Source organism: Hyaena hyaena, unplaced genomic scaffold (assembly GCF_003009895.1).
Source record: "Hyaena hyaena isolate Hyena2069 unplaced genomic scaffold, ASM300989v1 scaffold_1184, whole genome shotgun sequence".
NCBI lineage: Eukaryota > Metazoa > Chordata > Mammalia > Carnivora > Hyaenidae > Hyaena > Hyaena hyaena.
In genome coordinates, this window is record NW_024081818.1 from 372,291 (window position 1) to 378,600 (window position 6,310).

Here is a 6,310-nt window from a genome sequence, read left to right on the forward strand (position 1 = left end):
TGGCCCTCTCCTCTTCTCCCTCTACCATTCCCTCACAAGGACATTTGTCAGCGGAATTAGGACATACATGAGTAACCAAGAATGATCACTTCTTCTCAAGATACTTAATTACATCTGCAAAGACAACTCTTCCAAATAAGGTCACATTCACAGGTTCCAGGGGTCAGAATGTGGACATATGTTTTTCAGGGTCACGATTCAACACTAGCCCACACAGAACTCTGCAGAAGTGAAATCTAGGTTGTTTTAAAATGGGATCTTGATGGGGCGCCTGGGTGGCTTAGTCGGTTAAGCGTCCAAGTTTCAATTAGGTCATGATCTCATGGTTCGTGGGTTCGAGCCCCTCGTCGGGCTCTGTGCTGACTGCCAGCTCAGAGCCTAGAGCCTGTTTCGGTCTATGACTCCCTCTCTCTCTGACCCTCCCCTGCTCACCCTGTCTCTCTCTTTCTCTCTCTCCTAGAAATAAATAAAACATTAAAATAAAATAAAATAAAATAATAAAATAAAATAAAATAAAATGGGATCTTGACAAGAGAGCGGAAGCCAAATGTGAAGAAACAACAGAGGGTCTTTATAGAAAGGTAGACAAAAAAGTTGAGTGGATGGAAAAATCAAAAGCAGGCCACTGGAGAGAAGGTACTGACTGTGTTTCAGGAGTGGTCAGTGGCTGGCTCAGATGTGGAGCTTTCAAAAAATCTCGTAGAATCAACCAGAGAGAAAATGTAAACTGAAAACATCAGTCAGTCTGGCAAGAATAAGCACAAAACCAGTTCACTAACATCCTAGTCAATGAGAATTTCCTGCATCTCCTTTCTCCTTTTCCTTCCCCTGTTCTGAACCTGCCTGATGAGACCAAAATCCTCAGTTAACAAATCGGGAGCAGAGAACTGGCACTGAGACAAAGGACCACGTATATTACTTTCTTCAAAGGCAAAGACATAATCTGCAGTTACCTCCCCCTGGGAAAGGGACTCAGTAATCTTACCTTTGAATAAATATTGAGGACTTAATTGACATATAGGGTTAGAAATCCTAATTTCCAGGGCACCCGGGTGGCTCAGTCAGTTAAGCTTCCCACTCTTGATTTTGGCTCAGGTCATGACCTCCTGTCTTGCGGGACTAAGACCTGCATTGGGCTCTGTGCTAACAGTGCAGAGACTGCTTGGGATTCTCTCTCTCCCTTTCTCTCTAACTCTCTCTCTCTCTCTCTCTCTCTCTCCCCCAAAACAAATAAATAAATGTTAAAAAAAAAAAAAAAAAAAGAAATCCGAATTTCCAAGCCATGGCTAAACTGAACACAGGATATTATATTATCTAGGAATGTTCATAAATATTGTAGGACTGCCTAAAATCTCATCCAGAGGCCTAGCAAGACCTTTCCTCACTGAAAACAATTTAAAGCAGGAGTAATTAAAACACAACAAGCAATTGAGTTTTGACTATCTTCTACAAGTCTTCATTGGGCTAGGTACTAGTTACACTTAGAAAACAATATCTGAAAGGATTCCTTGATTCAGAACTTTAAGATGACAAATGGTATTGATTTTGCTATTTGTTGAGAATTACTGTCCCACACCTTGGAAAAGGAAAATGAGAATTAGATTCAGTTTACTCCACAGACCAATATACCTCCAACTCATCTTCATAGAAAAGGTACACCTCACTGGATGTGCTGAGAGATATAGCTGGGCTCCCTCCTGTGTCCCCCTTCCATGTCATGGACTGACACAACCAAGTAGTGCAAGTACCAGGAATCATCTATACTGGAAGCTCTGCTTCCTGCTTCTACTTCCCTGTCTTCCCTTATATACTTGATTGAGCAAATCTTTAAATAGTCTTTGTCAAACAATTTCGAAAGAATGCATTTTGCCCCTCTAATACTCTGGGGGAAAAAAAAATAGGTCTGCTACTCCCGTGGCCCTGAGCAATCTGTGTTGAGCTATCAGCCCATCTCTCTGTAGCCACTTTATCAGTGTAATTCTCTCTGGGGGCAGGGGTGTGTCAGTATTCGTCTACACTCTGTGCTAAAAGAAAGTGAGCTTAAAACACATTCTTTTACAGAAAATAATCCCTTCTTGTTTTGAGTGAAATATTAAAATATAGCTCCCATTATGCTAAAATATGGATATCGTGATAATTTCTATCCAATAAATATGACCCTGGCAGAAGCTTAACCCAGAAGAAGCTCAAGAGAATGTTCACATAACAACTTTCTGCCCAGTATCATTAGATTACATTCTTTAAATAGCTGTGAAAATTCAAGTGTCAAGCAACTACATATATGCTCATGGACCCAAGCAAAACAGGAGATGTTATTTCACATAATATCTGGTATCAAAAACTTGCTGAAAGTTCAAAGCTGGGGAATTTGGAAATTTTGGAATATAAACACATGAAAAGTTTAATTTCATAAACTGTTAAAAAGATATTAAGAACATTTTCTGAATATTAAAACATGGTCTCCTGGTAAGACAAATTCAATGTCATCTGTTAGCCAGTGACATGTTATATACTGCTGTCCAGAAAGAAGAGGGAAATTCAAATATTTCCAAGTTGATTTACTATAACATGGAACAAGAAGAATCATTTGGTCATTAATAATTTATCTAAAAAATGCTGCCTGTGTGAATGGAGCCTCTATACCAGAACCTTATGGCACTTTAAATGCTATATTCAGATAAGACTCGTGTCCCTACAAAATCAACAAGACCAATTAATAATGTCCCTTTTCTACCTCTAATAATTATATTGGCTAACAGTGCTACAGCCTCACTCTACATCAGGCACCTTCTAAGTGCTTAAAGTGCTCGGTTTTATTTAATCTTCCCAATAACCCAAGGAAGTGAAGCTTCCAAATTCATACAACCAGACAGAGGCAGAATCACAAGAGATTTCTCCTTTCTCCCTAAATCCTGGTCAAGGGCAGCTGAGTTCATTGCTCAATTTACTAAACCATTACCTCTTAGAAAAAGATGGAGGCATTAATTTATTTTTAAGGAAAGCGATTATTTCTCCAAAGGAAAATTAATTACCCTCCAAGTACCACCATCTGTTTTAATGTTTTCAAGCCGAAACTTTGAAGAGAGACACAGTAACTTGAAATGAAAATGTCCCCAGTGGCAGAGTCCAAATGACCTTTGTCATTAAGAAGGCAGAACAGAATCACCCCTTCTTTAAGAAACTGAATATCAAAGTGAGGTTGTACATGGGGTCAGGAAGCTGCCTCCAGAGCCTATGAAAAGATCTCCCAATAGACAGCACAGCTGCATTTATATCTAGAGGAGGTCAAAATACTGCAGAGTTGAATGGCCCACAAATACCATGATACTACAAAGATGTTACAAACAGAAGAGAACTGTCACAATACAACAGATGCAGAATTTGTAAGATGTTTTCATTTCATAAGGAAAAAATGTCTATTTAACAACAAACCTTCTTTATATATTTTCTATAAGCAGCCATACTAGTTAGAAAGACACAGTGGTGAATAAGAAAACACTCCTGGCCCTAAGGAGCTCACAGGTTACTGAGAGAAGTGGGCAATTAAACAACAAACTGATAAAGCGTGGGATAGTAATGTGTATGTGACACATGTGGCATCTTCCAACTACTACTACTACTAATAGTATCAGCTACTATTTACTGAACAGCTGGTATCTATCCAGTTCTCTACCAAGTACTCTACATAGATTTTCTCCATTTAACTCTCAATCAACCCTATGAAATAAGAATTATTGTTGCATTTCACAGATGTGAAAGCAATGGCTCAGGTTAGTATGTTCAAGATAGTCCTAGTTTGTACATGTTCTGCTATGTTTGATTTTACATTGCTCTTGCTACTTAAAAGGGTACAGAGAGATATTTGAAAACATGATTATGACTTTAGTCAAAATCGGTCCCAATTATGTTTGCAAGTAATAGAGCTAATATTTGACCTCAGATGTATCTGACTTAGATCCTAGGGTCTTAATCTCCAATATCTATATAAGCTTTTTTTTTTTTTTTGAAAGAGTGAGAGAACACAAGTGGGGAAGAGGGACAAAGAGAGAGAGAGAGACAGAGAGACAGAGAGAGAGAGACAGAGACAGAGACAGAGAGGGAGAGAGAGAATGAGAATGTTAAGCAGGCTCCACACTCAGCATGGAGCCTGATGTGGGGCTCAATCTCTCAACCCTGGGATCATGACCTGACCCAAAATACAGAGTCAGATGCTCAACCAGCTGAGCCACCCAGACACCCATCTAAATGAGCTTTCTGTGTGCCCAATGTTTTGGATAATTTTAATAAACTATTTAAAATAATTTGGGCTGCCTGCGTAGCTCAGTTGGTTAAGCATCTACTCTTGGTTTCACCTCAGGTCATGATCTCACAGTTTGTGATTTCAAGCCCTGAATCAGGCTCCACACTAACAGCTTGGGATTCTCTCTCTGCCTCTGTCTCTGCTCCTCCTTGCTCACTCTCTCTGTCTCTCTCAAAAATAACAAATAAGCTTAAAATTTTTAATAAATAAATTAAAATAAACTAATTTTAGATTTACAGAAAAGTTGCAAAGACAGTAGAAAGAATTCCAACACACTCCTTACCAAGTTTCAATTTTTCCAAATGTTAACATTTTATACTTGACAAATCTAAGGAACCAACACTGGTACATTACTATTATCTAAACTTTAGGCTTAATTCAGATTTCACCAATTTCTCCATTAATGTTTTGGGGGTTTTTTTCTGTCCCAGTATCCCATACAGGATACTACCGTGCATTTAGCAGTTATGTCTCCTTAGTTTCTCAGACTTTTTTTTTTAATTGTTTAATGTTTATTTATTTTTGAGAGACAGAGAGAGCGTGTGAGCAGAGGAGGCACAGTGAGAGAGAGGGAGCCACAGAATATGAAGCAGGCTCCAGGCTCTGAGCCATCAGCACAGAGCCCGATGCGGGGCTCAAACTCACGAACCATGAGATCATGACCTGAGCCAAAGTCAGATGCTTAACTGACTGAGCCACCCAGGTGCCCCTCAGACTTTCCTTATTGTTCATTATCCCGGCAGTTTTAAGGAGTACTGGTCAGGTATTTGGTAGAATATACATCAATTTTGAAGGTTCTCTTGACCTAAAATCCTGCATTAGCTCAATGTGAAGTATGTCAGTGCACTTTTGTATATTACCTAGATCCAAAGAACCCTTGAGAAGGGAAGTGTGCTGAAATATACTAAGAAATAATATGTCTATGGAGAATAAACATGGTGGAACTTTCTGGAGTGATGAAAATGTTCTGTGTGCAGGCATTTGTGCTCTAGTTAGCAATTCCAAAATTACATTCTGTGCATTCTAGACTTAAACAAATGAGTAAATATATAAAAGAAAATGGAAGACAGCTTTCTCACTGTTGGAGAAGGGAGTTAAAATAAAAGGGGGGACAGAACAGAATGCATACAGCAATTTCCAAAGTTCCAACACAAAATGGAGGTCAAACAGTCCTGACCTTCAGGTCAGATTCCACCTTAGCTCTGTGTTGCTTGAAGTTCACAGTGTTGATCTCAGCATGTTTTGTTTGTTTGTATTCATTAGTCGGTAATACATTTTAAAAGGTGACTCTTGGTTTTGGCTGAACAACAGGGTGGGTTTCAAAGTGCAGAGGAAGGCTTGGAACTCCCCCCACCCCTACCACCTATGAGCTACACTTATATTTGGCATTTGCTTAGCAACTATTGTTGCCTTTTCTAGACAGGCCATGAGCTCTCTTTTTGCCTCTGTTCTCCACTTACACCCAACTCCTTTCATTTGAGTTGTCTTCCTGTCCTTGGTAAGTCATTTAGTTGGTAATCCCTAGGAAAAGCTTTAAAACTACTAGTTAAACTTTAGCTTAATGAGCAAATTTCCCTTCAAATGATATGCTGATGAGAGAACAGTTACTCTGGAGAGAGCAAGGCAAGCTAAGACAGGCCTAGACTAGCACCAGCAATGTTTCCACAGATATAAATATATCTGAAGTTTGCTGGTTACATGCCTTCTCTCCCCTCAGCCCTTGCCTGAATACTTCACCTCAGAAAAATCCTCACCAAGAAACTGGCATGAAGATATAGGAAACAAGCTGATGTGCTTCATCTTTCCTTGCCCAGGAAGGTGAATACCACAGGAAAAAAATTGTCCTCACTCAAGTGATCCTAAATTTGCAGTGTAAAAATGATTTATAATGAAGTCATTTTGCTTCTGCTCTTTAAGAATCAGTATGGTTGGGGTCTGTGACATCTCGCTATTAAAACCCCCCATAGAAGGAAATCTGGGTGGCTCAGTCAGTCAAGTGACTGACTCTTT